Source organism: Acomys russatus, chromosome 8, assembly GCF_903995435.1.
Source record: "Acomys russatus chromosome 8, mAcoRus1.1, whole genome shotgun sequence".
Lineage (NCBI taxonomy): Eukaryota > Metazoa > Chordata > Mammalia > Rodentia > Muridae > Acomys > Acomys russatus.
Genome location: NC_067144.1, coordinates 27,065,013 through 27,083,402, shown reverse-complemented (window position 1 = coordinate 27,083,402; position 18,390 = coordinate 27,065,013). Strand labels below are relative to the sequence as shown.

Here is an 18,390-nt window from a genome sequence, read left to right as displayed (position 1 = left end):
CTTTATGCTAAGTAACCACCCACACAGTAGAGACACACTGCACCCAAAGAACTTCTCATAGTGTGTTGTTCCATAGTTAATGCCTACCAAAGGCAGGCATGTAAAAGTGAAAGTTGCTTGAAGGCCAGCGAAGGCCAGTGTGTCTGCATCAAGTACAGATATTTATACAGTTATTAATACCATGTGAAAAGCTGCCATTTGAATGACATAGATTTCTTTCTGTACTAGTGTGAAAAGTTCATTCTTTTACCCATTGAAGAGTGATGGGAGGAATAATTCAGGTCTTCATCTTTTCACATTAGGCATATCCTTTGCCCACGTAAAGTGCCCTTGGTACAGATATCAAAATGTCTTTCAAAAATGGTAACAGATGAATCTTCCCCTGAGAGAATGAGTGAGAATCCATGTTCCCTGGAGGTAATGTCGTGAGATTGGGGAGGGGGACAGGCTAAGATCCAAACAGGAAGGGGAGAAGGAAACAGAATTCAGATGTCCTGCCTTCTAGTTTTGTTTTAATAGAATAACCCTTTTTTTTCAATTTTTATTCCTTTTGAACATTTTGTCTCTTTATATCTTGAAGGATACCCACCCTCCCGCCACGTGTATGCCTGTGTAAGAGAAGGGAGGATGGCATTACTGATGTGCTTTGTAAAGAATTCAAGGTTGTCTGGATCCTCAAAGAATGCAATTGAAGAAGGAAAAAAAAAAAAAAAAAAAAAAAAAAAAAAAAAAAAAAGACTACTGTTTTTCTTTGATTCCATGGTGCTTACATTTGGGCAGAATTTTCTTTTTCCACCCTCAAATACAGTATTTGAGACAATCTGCCCACAATGGAAAGCTTTTAAAGCATCAAAAGTGTAGGCGAACCAAATCAGAATTAGTCTCTATGAAAATGGAGACACAGGTACACAGACAAAGTTTAGGGGAAAAAAAAAAAAAAAAAGAAGCCAGGCAGTAGCAATCCACAGCAAGGTGTCTGACAGGTCTCCCGATTCCACGGAATAGGACAAGTGAAGAGACATGGGATTATGCATTTAGATGCAATGTGGGCTGCATTGTCGGGGTCCGGCTGCCTTGAGTATAGTTTCTTCTATTTTCTGATTGCAGAATCCAGTACAAACCACTTAGGGAGAATCCAGGCCTATGTGGCTAAGACGAGATGCCTGCAGCTAATCACTCACAGGGCTGAGCTGCTCAGTCTTTGGGGTAGGCAGTGTGTTTCTTATCATAGCTAATTATATTTTTATTGGGAACAATAACTCTAAGAATAACAGTTTAAAAAGTAAAATGGAAGAGGATAACTCCCATCATCTTTGAACACTTGAGTACCTGCCTGGCACTGGCAGGTGGATTTCTCCCTGCCACCTTATTTGGTTCTCCTAACCGAAGAATGGTGGAGACAGTGCCTCCTAAGGTTACCCTAAGGCAGTCCTAAGGTTCACAGGTTAGGGGACCTTTCTTGGCCACAAAACCAGTAGGGCTAAACTAGGATTCAAATACGAGCCACAGGACACAAAGCCTGTGCTGCACGCTGAGCCTTGCCAGGCCAGGCTCCATGTGCTTTCCATGGCATGAGATCAGTGTTGGGGGAATTCTGCCCAGCATCTCTGGTTAGCAGAGCGAATCGCTTTTATCATTTGCCAACATGTCATGGAAAAAAACAAAACAAAAAAAAATTTTTTTTTTTTAATTCCTGGCTCTATATCTCCTATCGACCACCTGAAGTTTGGCTTGTTACATATTATTTGAATATCTGACAATCTTATAAAAAATCTAACAAGAATACAAAAAAATTCATTTATCCTAGCTCTTATGTTAGTTAAAAATCTCCTGTTCCTCCATAACAATGTGCCTGGGGATCTCTCTGGCAGCCAGAAATGCATCTGAAAATGCTGAAAAGTCAGAATTTGGGCCTATACACCAACTGATGTTACCAGGTGTGAGCCAGTCTGACCATCAGTAATACAATATTTCTTGCTACAGTCTGATTTGGTTAAAATGTGTTTGAAGTTCACCCTTCTCTTAACTAGAATCACCACCTCCTGGAATGGGAGGGCCCCCTGAGAACAGGCTGCAAGTGCAATCCACCCTCCCAGCCAGCAATGGTGCATTTCCTGGCAACAAATACTATTACATTGATAACTACCTAAATAGGTCGAAATGTCTTTTCAATAGTTGCTAATGTTCCTCTGATGCATCACTGGTACCCTTTAATTCTTATGCTAACATTTTCTCCTGTGGAGAGAAAAGACTGGGAGGGAAGGCTGGCCTCCTCTTAGCAATGCCCATGACTAGGGAGAAGATCTAGATGGTTTAAGGAGCCCATGGCTCCAAACTCAGTTCTACTGCTAAATTTGATCACCTTGAAGAAAAGTTAAATTTCTTTTGAGCATTCACCCTCTCAAATGTAAACAAGACACCCTCCACACCCCAACCCCGACCCCGCTCAAATGACTGGCTGAAAAAAATCATGAAAATGAAATGCTCAGAGTTCACTGGAGGCCAGAGTCTTGACAATGTATTTAAGTTTTAAAATTATTTGCAATATTCTTATAGCCTTATCCTAGGGAACTGCTGCTAAAGTACTCACTTATTTTCATGTAAAACCAAACCCCTATATTTTGGTATTGTGGCTTATTTTCATGGAGACCCTCATCAACCATTCTGAGGCTGATTATTTACCACCCAAGCCTTACATTTCCTTTCTCTCTTCCTGGGAAAAAGTTTGCTTTTCTGACTGCTCTACCTATGTGTCTGTATCTACAGTGAAATGGGCTGAGGTGAGCACATCTGTTCCCATTAGGGAGTATGGCTAATTCTAGGCAGTCTGGTTTGGCTCAGAGGGAATATCCACCCACTGCAGGCAAGGTGCCTGATGCCCCTTGTTAGTGAAGTACATTTTAATTTGTAGCACTTTTGAAATGCAAACATCTCATCGTGTGGTTAAGCCACTCACGTCTTGATGCTTTGACCACTTCAATCCCAACAATTACAGCCATGGAAGGAAGTTTTGAATTCAAACTGGGGGAGAGGTGGAGACAATGTGGGGACAAGGGAAGCTGAAGGAAGGCATCATATTAACATAGGGCCCTGGGCTCTGCTATCAAAGGACAAGACCAGAAGACCAGAAAGGACTGAAATAATCTTCGCGTTCTTGGTGGGGACTTATCTGGGTCTGGCGAGCCTCGCTGAGGGAAGGCATGGTTTAGCAGCTCTGCCTTTGGACTCTAGTGTGGACTTGGTTCTCTTGTTCTGAGCTAGTACATCAGCAGTCATGGAAAAGCTTGCAAGCTTCAGGGAAGGGCAGGTAAAGCCAGTTTCCTCTAATTTAAACTAGAAAAATGTACCTCGCTCAGCATATCTCATTTCTCTTTGATCCCTGCTGTTTTCTTTCCTTTTCCAGAGGAAAGAGAACACTATATGAAGAGGTGATGTGGAAGGGGGAGGGGCAGAAAGGAGAAGCAGCTCTTCCTGGCTTTGCAGTCCGTGAACCAAGCTTTGTGTTAGGTCAGCAGCACTCTGGATGCCCCAGCAATGCTGGGCACTATTAATGATGGAAGTGTTTAAGGGGTTTCTTTTGTCTCAGAATCTCTCCTCCAACTTTGATAACTATTTTCTTCTCCTCTCGGCTGTGGATATTTGGAAACTGGTTAGAAGCCAGGCATGTGTACTTTATGCTTCAGGGATGTGGACAACCTGCCTTTCCCTCCCCAGGGGAATGGAAAGTATACTTGAGGTGAAGTTAGGAGGCCTGGATTATTCTGAGAAGGCTGTTACTGTGAAAAGGCTCCTACAACTGGCTGGGTCTGCTCCAGACCTTACGGTTATGTAATTCACACATGCCAAGGTAGAGTCTGGATATGTTTCACATGCAGCAAAAATTATTCTCACTAGGCCAAAGAGAGAGCTCCCTTAGGATTATTATTATTATTATTATTATTATTATTATTATATTTATTATTATAACAATGAGGGGCTTAATAATTGCTAGGCAGGAGGTCGTCGACAAGGATGGCAGAGGACATATAACCAGCAGTGGTATGGAGGTGGAAAAGCTGAAGCTCAAGCTCAGGACTAGAAGATCAATTTGCTTTCATAAGACTGATGATTTGATCACATGATCGCTAAGAAATACCACAGTTAAGATAACTGAATGCTCAGTGCAATTTTTAGGTTTCAGTCTGATGACCTATTTTAATAGCAATACAGGGCAAACTATTAACTATCATGATATAACTATTTCTCCAGGTATTAGCCTTTATTAAAACAAACAAACAAACAAACAAACACTTTAAACCTCAAAAACAAACAAACAAAACAAACAACTTGGCTAAGACCATTACAGAGTTTTTGATTGTAAGATAAGAATACCTTGATCACAATCATCTTGAGGTGTTTGGAGGAAGGAAGATGGGTTCTTTGAACCACACAACCTGGAGAGAAGTCTTCAAAGAGTTTAACAGGGGAATAAGCTTCTGAGAAATCAAAAGAGGAGATCATTTTCAGTAAGAGAAGACATGTGACTGATACCTTCAGTTGGCATGCCAGAGAAAGATAAATTCTAGGCAGGCAGGGCCTGCTACATAATGTGTAGTGCTCAGGGCTAAAGGCCTTTTATTAGAAATTATTAAGAATTCAAGACAGCCACAGTGAAGCATCAAGCTGAGCATGGAGCTCTTCCAAGCTGGGGCCTTGTGCTGTAGTAGCACTGGCTGGACACTCAGTTTTAGCTGGGCCTGGTTGTTGTTACTATTCACCAAGGAGTTCTAGTGCCACTGTCACCAAGACTCAAACTTAAAATCATGTACCACTGCTCTTACAGCTCTCGGTTAACCATGCCTCCTTAGGGTAAGGACTAGAACAATCTGGGGTCTGCCTACAGATCTGATAGATTATGAATGCAATGGACTCCGCGGTTTTTGTTGTACCCACGAATCCCTACTTTGTCATGACTGAAGGATGCCCAATGACTGGGAACTGAAACACATTTTGTGAAAACACAAAGTAAACCAAGCAGAAGTTACTACAAAGGATCTGGGTTTCCTGGATGCAACTTCTGATTTCTTTCTGGCCTTACTGTGAGCAAGTCTTAGGCATGTGCACACAGGTTCAGGAGCACAGGTGACTTACCACAATAGCTCTTTTCAGTTTGGGAAAAATAGAGGAAATAGGAGAACTTGGTCCCAGCCCAGTAGAAACTCACTTGTTTCACTGACAGTGTGCTTACTGCTCCTTCATGCTCCTCTGCTTATGCTAAACTGAAGCTGTGGAAGTTAATTTCTCTTTCCGGGATGCTTGCAAGAGGCCGGAGGACATGCTGTTAGAGGGTAGCAGTCACAACGATGCCGCCGCCGCCGCCGCCGCCGACAACAACATCACATTTATTTATCTTCACCTACCCTCCTCATAACACTATCATTCCAGGGAGGGCTGAATAGGAAAAAAGGAGATGAAAGAGCAAAGACCAACATCAAAAGAATACTTGCAGCACAGAGTACGATGAACACAGCCTCTTTCCCAGCCATCTTAGGGGTCTTGCACACACTGAGCCTGACTGTTGTTGAGACAGACACTCAGTTTGGACAGATGTTGGTAGGCACTGATGATTATTCCTATTCTTTCTATATATGCCCGTCTCATTTTCTAAACCATGTTATCTGAACCTTTCCTGGTGAAATGATCAAATGTCTATTCACCTCAGATAAGGCATCAATGACAAACCAAAGAACACATTTCCCTCACGTCTAGCTTGGTACATTAAGTAATTAGGGTTATTTACAGAAGCATGGGACTTCCGAGTGGCTACTTCACTAAAGAAACGCCTCCCTCCCAACAACTGCTGACTGCCTATACACTCTCAGGAAGGGATGTGGTGCCCAAAACTGTCAACTGCCCATCAACTCCCATGGAAGAGGGCAGCCTTGTGAACCTCTCCTCCTCTCCATGAGGTGAAGCTAATGGACCCATCTTGTGCAGGTCTCTTGTGGTAACCGCAGTTGCTGAGAGTTAAAGAAGACAAAGGCTGTACCATGCTCTCAGTACAGCATATCACACAACTAGCTTACTTCTACTGCCACAATTATATTTTGGTACCAAATCAACTGCTATGTCCTGGATTTATGATTTTTCAAAGCTATCTGTTGACAAACCTTGTCTTTTATTTTGCCTAATGGGGTTTGTGCTGTGTTCAGTAGGACCACTAGGATTCTGTAGTCTAGAGAGACATGTTTGGACCTCTATACTGATAGCTTCTTTCAAAAACCTGTTTTGTTGAGATGAGAGAGGCTCATTCATCATTTTAAAGTGTTTTAACAATTGGTAATTAGCAGAGGTAGTCTTAAAAATATATATAAAGTGACTGACTTTCACTACAGATACATAAACAAAACCTTGACTCATTTATTTTAAAATGATTCTTCCCTGCTATAAACAGAAAGCTATGACATGTACATTTCTGTATGTGTGTGCCATTAGCCTTTGCCATATTGCTGTGAGGTAGATGAGGATAGACGGCTTTCTATCTGTTTGACAAACACACTCTTACATGGACAGGAAGGGCAGGACTGGGGAAATCCCACCACACTGGCTTTTCTCTCATGCTGCTCTGGAATTAGAACGCCATTATTGCTTCTCCTGGCTTGATGCAAATGTTGGACAGTGTAATTTTTATGCAAGCATGTTTTAATATTTTCTTACCTCCCTTTTCTTTCTCCTTCTTTGAGATTTTGTTAATAAACTATTGGTAATTGTGTTTGTTCTTAAACTTATGCTTGTCTTTATGAGGTATTATGAGTTTTAGCCTCTGAAAAGACCATAGAAAATAAAGAACATCTCTAAAATGTATAATTATAAATAATGCTGGGACACTTTGTTTGAGGTAATGGTCCCAGTAAGGTTGATGTGGCTTACAGCAATGCACTGGACTCTTCTCGCCTAACAGCTCCGAGGTGGCAAAGGAGAAGGCAAAGGCTTTTCTGAGGCAGGCTGTGATCATCAATGCCCACTGTTCTCCTGAGAGCCTAGGGAAGGCAAGAGCTCGGGCCCTACCTTTCCACCAAACTGCTGTAACTCTGAAATGGCCTCCACTGGGCTGTGCCTGATTAGTCCTTGACCTTACGTAGGCTGTCTTGGCTCTATTCTCAAGATGGTAGAGACAGACTATTTTGAAATTATGTTAACTCTCTGTTACGTCTTCTGTTGATTATCTGTCTAACTAGAAGACACCCCAAATTTCTTGCCTGTTGTCATGTTTCTGGTTATTGTCTCCTCACGACATCTAGTGAGTGCTTAGGAAATATAGTTTTAAAAAACAAATCATCAACATAATGTAATAATGAAGGAAAAATAGCAGAGAAAAAGCACAGAATGAATTTTCAAGCTACATCTAATAAATATTTAATTAAGAATTTTCTATTCTTCCTTGTTTATTTCTAAATGGCAAAAAATTAGGTATTCATATTAATTTGAAAAAAAAAAGTCAGGATCAAGACAGTGAGTTTCTTTCCTGATGGTAGGCTCTGTAGCATTTTCTGCATCAGGACACATTGGAGTAATGTCTGTTATGTGAAAGTGATTCCTTTTCAAGGACACTGCACTATCAATCCCTCTCCATAGCCACTTCTGTATAGGACTCAGACTCTACTCCGAATGCAGCTGAACCTTGGCTGTCTATCATCCCATCAGGTACCTGCTCTGCAGTTACTACTCAGACATGCAGCGCGTGCATTTGGGGATGGCACACAGTGGACGAGGAAAGGATACAGAGCTCTGTTGTACCAGTGCATGTATTGTAAGGAAGTAGTTACACCGCAACTGCTTTGCTCTTTTAAATTCCAGGCAACACAGTGATGAACATAATTCATAATGAACATATTCAACATTTTCCATCAGTTCAATACATTATTCATAAATATTAGAGATGGGAAAGACTTAGGAGATTATGGAGTGCAGACCTCCTCTTTGTACTTTCCTTTCCCTCAATTGTTGGTCCTAGCTCAAAAACCAAAACCTAAGCTACAAACCACCAATAACTACAAAATAAAACAACAAAGATACAAGGAGGCAGAGGACTCACAGGTTTTATAAGTAGAAGGGAAAACTCAAAAGCCTCGATTCTGGCCAGGGTGTGGGACTGGAGGAGTTGCTGTATTTCCCTAGGAAGAAGGCTGAGTATGCTTGACTCTTCCCAAGACAGGCAGGTCAGGAGAGAGGGATGCCACATTTTCCCTTTGAGGCTGCAACTCAAGGCAAAGCCTGACTTCTTAGTCAAGTGTGCACTATCTGACTCTGCAGCCTGATGTAGATTCAGGACACAAATACTCCAGATAACTGTAGTCAGGACTCACGGTACTGATGAGAAGGGTGACGAGAAGGCGGGTAAGCGAATGGAGTTCAAAATACTAGAGAGTGCTCCCTGGGATTATCTGTACTAGCAAGATGGGAAGACTCTGCAGATGCTCCTGTCTCTCTAGAGGAATAAATGCATGCATTTTCATATTTTCAGCAGCTGGTTCCTGTTGAATGCCATCAGGATGATTCAGCCACCCACCAGGAACACCAGTAACAGCAAGTGCACACACAGAAATCTGCAAAACTTTTTTCTTTTGATGCCAACACTATTACTCTGGCAAAGTTGAAATCCTTCATTGAATTTCCAGTTCTTCTAAAGATGACCTTGTTTCTCTCACAAATACCTGCTCACTCACACATAAAACGCTGGCAGATTAAACGGTAGCTTTCTTCCTGAACTAGGAATACCCTGATGTCAGCCATCTTCTGCATGCCCACATTATCTATTTTATTCTCTCACCAATATCTTGAATGACAAACATTCATATGCACTTAAGTTTCCTGTGCATGCTGCCTTCCTTATAGCTAAACCCTTGCATTTGTAAGGCTAGTTAGTTCTATCTATTGCAACGATAGTTACTTCTATCTCTGTCTTTATATGTTTCAATTTTTAAAAATCATTTTCACGTTTTTAGTGGTTTTCCCCGTTGCACAATATGTGATTACATCTTTGGAAAAACAACAATGGGTACAAAAAATATTGACAGTAAATCCCATCAATAAAGAATTATAATGCCGTGCTCTGGACAGTTAAAATTTCCCTACTAGCCTCCTCTTCAAATTTGGCCCAGATTAGACCATTAAGGGAAGAAAATGCCAAAGATGATAGCTAGCCATCATCAAGTCCACTGCTATATTTTCAGGTCTCCAGATTAAAATCTGGGGACATTCAGCAGAGTCAGGTGTTCTCTGTGGCCATGAAAGCATATGGTTGAAGAGGGAATCTATAAATGTAATGAATACACAATTGGCTTATAACTGATGCCACCAACATGGAATCTGAGATCTTGACCTGCTCTCCAAAGTGAAAGCTTCCAGTTCAAGCTACAGACAGAGCTATAACAAGCTCATTAATCACTTAAACTAGAGATACTAGCAGCTACTTTGGGGATACTGCAAAGAGCTATCCTAAGTGGCCAAGGGTTTGAGGGGAACCTGAAAGATAACATGGCACTAAGAGAGTCTACAGTGAGCAACATTGTTGTACTTGGAACTGGCACTAGCCATGATAACCACTGTACTAAACCTACAGGAGAGAATTTAAGGTTTGGGAGGAAGGAACAGGTGCAATATGGGCTTGTATAAGGAGATTTCATAAATTTTTATTCAGATCCTATTATGTAAAAATCATTCTGTAATTGAACAATAAGATACTGAGTTCAAAATATGACTTTAAGGATTATATTAATAGTGAAAAACCTAGAACTAGGGTAATATTAGTGATAGCAGTAATAAAACTGATATTGAGAAGTAACCATGGGCTACTCATTATGCTAAGCATTTTATAGATGACATTCCCTAAAATCTTTGTAATACCCAAGCTAGGGGGTGACTATGTTCCTCTTTACAAATATGGAAACTGAGGCCCAATAAAATTATGTACAGTGACCAAAATAATATAGACTCGTCTTTTACTTTACATACAAACTGAGAACTAATCTATGAAACAGAGAGTCAGTATAATATACAAAGTGTCATAAAAATTAAGGAGGGACAGTTTGCTCCTCTTTTGGACTCTGAGAAGAAAGGGATGAGAAAATGTGGAGCATTCTTAGGAGACAAGGAGAAGTCCAGCTTGTAGTGTGTGTCAGCTCAGTGAGTCAGCAAGACCTGACAAGAACTCAGATTCTATTCAAACGCATGAGGTATACAGCAGATTCCTAGAGAAGAAGGTCAACTTCTTTTGAAAAGAAAGTTGTGTTTACAAAGTTTTTTCTTCTCTTCCCTCTCTTCTTCACCTTTTCCTTCTTTTCTTGCTTTTGTGAGGCCAGAGGAGTAGTATGAACCCCAGAGAATCCCTAGGACACGCATGGTGCTTTCCCATCATCTCCCAGAACACAGGGACCCTCACCATACAGCCCTGCCCCATTTCAGCTGAGGTCATTGGTACCAAGATAGGGACCCGGAAGAATTGGTGCCTTTGCTCTCTTCTTCTGTTACTTCTGGGTTATCAATCCTCTCTAGCTCTGCAGATATATTTTGGGGCAGGAGTACAAGTGGTCAGAAAACTTTCCTTCATGTCCCACTTTTGCCTTTCTCATTATAAGAACAAGTTGCCACTTTGTTGTGTTTGTTTTCCTTACCATTTCTCTATTAGGCTTTTGGTTCTTTGTAGAACCTGCTTCCCTCTTTAGAACCCATAATTCACAGGAACCAGTCCAGGTGCAACTTCACATTGTCTGTTTTAAGGTTTCCCATTAATATTCTCTTCTCCAAATACAAACCACATCCCCACACCCACCCCACCATGTGTGCGTATGTACATTATATATCATATGTATGTGTGTGTGTGTGTGTGTATGTGTATGTATATATATATTTGTATCTGATATATATATATATCAGTTACAGCCCTATGACTCTCTCTGTCTCTGTGTACACACACACACACACACACACACGTATGTATATGTGTATGTATGCATATAAGAATTAAAATTACATGGTCTGGCATCAGGTGGTTTAACATTCTTTCACTGAGATACCTTAGGTTCCTTTGTTCTTTGAGATACGATGATTCTGATTCTATGATGCTGATATTTGCTTTGTGGACTCTTATTTTATTTTACTTTTTTGGTTTTTCGATAGCCAGGATAGCCAGGGCTATCCTGGATTCACTCTGTAGACCAGGTTGGCCTTGAACTCACAGGGATCTGCCAGCCTCTGCCTCCCAAATGCTAGGATTAAAGGCGTGCGCCACCACACCCAGCTGCCTTGTGGACATTTAAAACTGTGCTTTAAACCTCAATCAGTAACTCGACAACTTGTTCTAGCAGTCACACTCCTATGACTTTTTAAGCAGATTCTCATAAGAGCTCTTTTCAACCATTATCACACTGGACAATCAAAGCTTATGATGTTACTGTAATTCCCCGAAAGAGTTGGATTCCGTTGTTGATTATATCCTATAGGGAAAGTAATGCTTCTCTATCCACGTTTAAAATTGATTGACTCTTCCATATCTGTTAATTCCAGCCACTAGCTTTAAACATCTCCAACAGCTAGCCACTAGCCCCCTCCCTGTCATACTCCTGAGCCTCATTCTCCTGACCTTGCTCATTGAGTTCACCCTTACTGATGTAATCACACATGCTTCACTGTAGATGCATTCGTCATGGTGCTTGTTAGGATTATCATCATTCCTACTGTACCTTAGGCCAACATATTAAATGTACTTCCACTTTGTTGTCTTTCATTTCTTCAGCTAGGTTTCAACTAGATATGTTATTTTACATGATCAATAAATATCTTGTCAGTCAAATGACTCTGATATAATGATAAAAGATTGTTAATTGGGAGCAAAATCTTAAGACTAGAGAGAATTTTGTAAGTCCAGATAGTGGCATTTCACTGACCTTGGATCCACAGGTTCAACATTTATTAATGCTAACTTAGTCCTTCAGAGTAATCTATTAAAACAATAGATATAAAATATGTATATGTATCTATGAATGCATTGACTTTAATGAATTAAGGAAGATCTAAATACTTTTAAAAGAAATACTAGATCTGATCCACACTGGCCATTCATTGATTTTCTGATATAACCTAAAATATTCTTTTGCTTACTTAAGAGCTTGATTTTTTTCTCTCATACGATGAGGGCTGTAGAGTGGCAATATACTTCACAGGCAATGAACATATCTTCTAACTTTAGTTTTTTATGGTCACGGTATGTGCATGCATATAAATAAATGCACAATAGTTTAGCCCCAGGAATGTTTATCCTAAACTCTAAAAACATAGCTTAAATAGTACACTGGTTAGCTGGCACCTCATCGTTGCTGTTTATGCTATAAGGCACACAATGCCACTTTATAAAAGATATAGTCATTTATTTTCATGTTTAATCTAAACTGTAGCATTTCAGGACTGAGAATGGATGCAGATTGCTCTCTCCTGGTTATTTTTGGCTTTAAATATATTGATCATTTTATCATTTTCTTGTGTTAAACTGCTTTAAACACAGCACAAATGTTATTTTCGTCATGCCAGAAATGGGTTTGGAATTGATTTTGAGTTTCCATTAATTTTACTCTTTGCTCTCTGTGAGAAGTTTTTCACTTGTTTAAACCGAGAAAGATACTGTTGTTTGAAAGATGTGGGAGCACAACACCGAGGGGCCTCAGCTAGCCCAGGAAACGCACGTGTTCTACTTTACAGAAGCAGAAAGTTATTGCATTCACTACCATGGACTTAGCTAAAATCAGTGAAGACTCATTCATCTGAATGCACTTTCATGGGCTTCCTCGCTCTTCTCTTCGCAGAAGTGCTCAGCAAAGCGTGCATCTTCTGAGAAGCCACCTGATTGGTCCAGGTTGGCACTGTTTCAGTGTTTGGCCTACGGTGGCTGCTTTAGGAATAATTTTGTCTCATCCTCTCTATTTTCCTGGGTTGTATCAAATTCAGACACGTGGTGTGCAAAAGAAATCCAAGTCTTTTAAAAAAATACTATGTCTTTCAGTAGTAAGGCCAATGCCAGTCCTATTTTGGCCAAATGATATTATCAAGATTTAACAAGAGATACTCAATAATATCTCCAATCTATGAGAAGACATCTCAGACCGAGGAAGATAATTTATTACATCTTGCATACATATACTTTCCCTCCATAATCAAACTTATTATTGGTACCGAAGATAACACAAACTGACAAGAGTCCTATGGCAAGTACTCATTTTGGTTAGTGTAAAAAGAAATAAACAACTATTTCTACATTAAAACAGACACCAGAGATCTATTTTCAGTCATTGTTGAAGGTATTTTTGCTTCTATAAAGGCACCTTGCAAATCTGCCCTGTTATCTACGGTGCTGTCACAATGCAGAATTGGTAGCATTTCAGCCAGATTCTCTAAACCAACTAGATGAAACAACTGCACCACAGCGTTAAGATTCCTTTGCCGAGTCAAATGAAAGGAGAGCTATACAGTTCAAATAGCTTGAAAGGCTTGTCACAAGCACAGCAAAACCCTGTATGTGCTATATATTTTTTCTAGGTTTATAGTACCATCCCCTCGTATAAAAACTGTTCTGCTTTCACTTTGCACTTAGGACTATCAAGAACCACAGGGAGAAATTTAGATAGGTAAACTTCACTTCCCATGCTATTCTTTCTGCTCCCCTGCAGTTCTGTGTTTCTGAACAAATGATTCATGTCTTTAAAAAGTGCCAGGATGTGTCTTCCTCTAGCTATCCAGGCTTTGACTTTATGTGTGTATCATGACACACCTTAAAACACAGAGTCCCACCAACTGCAGTGGGACATTCATTTTAAATACAGACTTAGGGGGAAGAGCTCCATCTACTGAATCAGTTAGATCACAGTTGCACCCTATAGTTATCCCTTCATTACTTTAACACTTGGAAGCCCTGGAGAGAACAGATAAGCTACAGACACGACCACCTAAAAACTAGCTGTGAACCCATTGCTGTTTTGGATATTTCCCAGATGCCGTAGGGCCCCTTTCTTTTGTCCTTCCCAGTTTTCAAAGCTTTCCATGTTTCAATATAAAATGAAAACGGGATGCTTTGCCTTGTGAACCATTTCTCAGAAGCAGTAGAAAGTCATTGGAATTGAAGAAAAAGCCTTAGGTAGGTGAAGGAAAGATGCATGAAGAAAATCTCTGTCCTTGGCAGGTTGAATAAACAAGGAAAATGCAAAGAAAAGGGTAGCCTCCTTACTCCTCCTACCTTGTGTGACTGCTGAGAAAGGCTACAGCTCCCAGAATCAGCTCTCTGGGCTCTCCTTAGCTGCAGTGTTGCTGTGGCTTCCTAAGATTATAGGGAATGCTCTAGCAAGCCAACAAAGTCACAAACAAAATTCATGAGGACCAAAAAGCATAAAACAGCTGATTTTATTGGAGAAGGTCTTGACATTTTCCTACATATGCGACAATTTTCTTAGGTAGTATCTAGTTCTATGATCAGAGAAATTATCTCTATCATACTTATTATCGCCATTTTTTTCAGGGTTACGATGGTGCAGCATGGACAAACAGACCCAGCACAAGCAAGGTAAAGATTTTATCTCATGTTTGCTTGAAAGCTATCTCAGAGATCACAAGTTTAGAACTTTCTTTCTCAGAATACTAGTGACATATAGAAACATTTAGTTTCGCTAGAGTAGAAAAGAATTAAAAAAATAAAAATTAAGAACAAAACAAAACAAAACAACACCAAAAAAACCACTTGTTAACACACTAACAGATACGGAACACAGCAAGTGGTATCTGATTAAACTTTAGCATTAATGTATCTGCATGAAATGCAAGAGTGTGTAAGACCTGTGGAATACAAACTAAGGTAATCTATATGAATACAAATAGATGTTTAAAAGTATAAAGTAATCAAATAGAGCTGACATCTTATTGTATTTTTAAATTACAGAAAAATGATAAAGAAACAAAAGTTCACTAGTTCTTTTTCTTTTATGTAAAAGTAGAATTAATATAAATGTTAAGCGGTGTTGTATCTTTTGCTGGATATGCAAGTATGCATTCATATGTTTATATATACTTGGATAAACACACACACACATAAAGTAATATTGATTGGTAATGAAAGGTAGCATGCTGAATGAAAATTAAAACTCTGAATTACTTCAAATTGGGTATTGAGAATATTAATAGATATTTCTTTTTTAACACATTGAATTTTAAAGTTTGATCTTAAAGCACACAAAGAAAACCAAATTATAAAAGCATTGCATAACAATATGTATTTTGTCAAAAAACTGATCACTTATATTTGTTATAATATTTAAAAAATCATAAGGCAAAAATACAAAACAAAACAACAACAAAACCCAAATGGCTAAATAGCTTTTTACAAATCTTTTCAAGACAACTTCAATTCTGAGTAACAAGTAAGTATGAGAAATTTCCTCTTAGAGGGTAACTTGTTTGAATAGTTATAAAGGCTCCCAACATGTAAACAGTCTCCACCATAACTATAACAAACAGAAAGACTCAATCAGAATGACAAAGCTTGAGAGGGCCATTGCAGACCTGAGAGAGATGACTACAGGAGGCAACATCAAGCCGAGTGATGGAGATAAAGCTTTTTGGAAAATGTAAAGTGTGTCCATCACTGACTGGAGAGACTGAACCTCAGCAGCAAGGACAACAGATAGACAGACCAACAACACCTGGGTATGCATCTGCAGGAGGAAGGCACAGGACCAACTACGCAAGAGGAGAACCCACTTCTTTTGTTATTTGCCTTTGGAAGGCTGGTTTTAAAAAGAGCCTGCACAAAAGATACATGTGTTCCCTTTTCTGGTATGATTACAGGCCCACCTAGATTTAGCTTTCGGTTCCAGATGAGACCAGACATGTTCAGACTAGCACATCTTTGCTCTGTAAGCACTGAGCTGCTAGCATTTTACTGGCAAATTCACATATCCTAAATTTATGCACAATAGATGCCCTTAAAAATCTGCAAATCTTCCCTCAGTCACATTCCTCCTTGAGTTATTTTTTTTCCTCCATTTACTCTGCTAGTAATAAGCCAGAAAGTTAAGGCAGGCAACTCGTACAGGAAAGAAAAGTTGAATAGTACTTACCCTAAGTACAGTGTGCAAGCCTGAGTGGGCAATTCACTTTTTCTCTAGGATAGTTAGAAGGGTATCCAGGTCTGAACTCAGCTCCTGCCCCTTTCCCTTCTGGAAAACTGAGGAGAGTCACTGAAGGTGCCTCACAGAAGAATCCCACAAACCGACAGCCTTACCTGTGGCCATTCAGAAGATTGCATTGGTGTGTATTTAAAACTATGAATAAAGTCAGAGACAGCGCATGCTCAGCAGGCAATTTAAAAATATTTATAACATTGTTGTCTCAAAAACAAATTTCCTCAAACAAAGCAAAACTCACATTTCTTACCCATGCCAAGTTTAACGTTCTGAGACAGAGCTGTTTTGGAGTTTTCCGTTAGGGGAAAAAGGTTTCTAAAAAAATTTTTTTTTTTGAGCTGAAGGAGAATAGTTTTCCCTTCCCTTTTGGGTACTCTTAAAGGGGTGGAATACATTTCTTTTCAAGTTTCAACAAAATTCACCGTTGGTTATAAAAAGACACAGCACATTAAAGGTTCAAGAAAAATAATTTCAGAACAAGTAACAAGAAACTAAAAACTACAGGTCTAAAGCATGTAGCGGTCGGTCACCTGAATCTTTAAGGCAGCCTTGTGTGTTGTAACACAAAAATGTGCACACACAATCAGGATCTAGTATGTTCTGTATGGCAAGGACAATGTATTGATAACCTTATGCACATTGAGAGAGGTTAGCCTCTTTTCTTAAAAACTAAAATTTGAACTCTTCAAAACTAAAAATGAAATACATCACATTTTAGGGTAAATCCAGCAATAATTGTCCGTCATAGCAAGTATAATTGTTTTTAATAGCCAGCGTGGAAAGGTGGCTTGATCACACATTGGTCAGTTAAAATTTGAGATACATAAAACAAAAATTTGATTGACTTAAGGTTTTAAAAGTACTAATTAGAGCAAAAATGCCTGTCTCTCCCCTGCTTGAGAATTTCTCTTTCTCTTCCTTGAATACCCTAAATATTCCATTTATTATCTATCACCACACTCGGAACCAACAGCCCACAGATCTCAAAGACCTTATTTAAACCTCTTACTCAATTCTTAAGTCTCTGAATGGACTGCAACTCCTGCTCCACTTTCCAGTGGTGCTCAGCTGGCCTCACAAAAGCTCCACAGACATATCTTCAACTGTCTCTGATGTTTTCAAACTCAACCGAGAGTGAAAAAAAAAAAAAAAAAAATCAAGGATTGAAAAAAAGTTTATTAAAGTGAAACCAGGAGTGCAGATTTGAAGAAGTTGCCTCTACTTTTATTTCCCTCACTACTCTGCACAGGTGTTTCCTAACTCACGCTGCTGTGCAGGCTGCCGAGGAGGAGGGGTGAATAAAGGTGAGTGAGTGGGCATAAGTCTGACCAGCAGGCATTAGGAGTTGCAGCCTCCTGTGTTAATGGAGGTGGTTAAAAATGTACCCCCCTCCCCCCGGCAAAGCCTGGAATGAGGTTTCTTTTTGGCAAACGATTAAACCTCTATACTGAAATAATTAAAGCTTTGTCCTTAAATAAAGCATCAGATCAACAGAACAAAAACAAAGATAAAAATTGCACACACATATGCATGCGTGCACACACTCTGACACACAGATACACAAAACTAGCCAGTGAAGGGAGAAGGAAATTAAATAAAAGAAAACAAACAGAGTCCTAACAGGCCATTCTCCAAAAAGAAATCTAAATAAAAGTCATATGATATCTGATAGTGCAGGACACGTCGCCAAGAACCAGAGCGGATTGCCTCCAGGAAGAAAGGGCCAGTGTATTCCAGCTCAAAGAGCTTTTCTTTCCCCCTCTTCTATTTTTCCCCTTTCTCCTCGACTGTGAATGCGTTACTCTCAGGTCAGATCTACGAAGAGTCCCAGAATGACAGCTATCACCTCCCACTGTACTCTCACAGCACAGCTAGCTGATGGCTGCTCCTGAGGCGGATCAAGCAGAGCCACTGCTGCCCTCAGCAAGTCCCTTCCTAGTCCTCTGTCCCTCTCAAAACACGCTGGTCACACCAAAAACCTGAGATGGTAGCCGATGGAGAGCGGGGAGGTGACATACACACAACCCCAAATATGCAGGTATAACAGCTGCAATAACAAAAGGGTCCGGGGGGGGGGTGGGAGGGGAGAAAAAAAGAAACCTAGCAAAGTGCAGGAAAAAAAATACCCCCAAATCTCTTGCCTTCAATCTAAAACTTTTAAGAGACTTAGTTTCTTTTATTTTTGACGACT

General features: G+C 39.9%; 1 protein-coding gene across 29 annotated transcripts in view; it reads right to left on the bottom strand.

Annotated features, from left to right (window-relative positions):
• Zbtb20 (zinc finger and BTB domain containing 20) overlaps positions 1–18,390 on the bottom strand; it is a 732,891-nt gene that overhangs the window by 98,843 nt on the left and 615,658 nt on the right. For 2 of the 29 annotated variants that reach the window (XM_051149958.1, XM_051149929.1), the window contains exon 8: positions 16,134–16,337. The exons of the other annotated variants lie outside the window; for them this stretch is intronic. The gene's annotated coding sequence lies outside the window, so the exon portion shown is untranslated. The remainder of the gene's footprint in view (positions 1–16,133; positions 16,338–18,390) is intronic. 29 annotated transcript variants of the gene reach the window in all.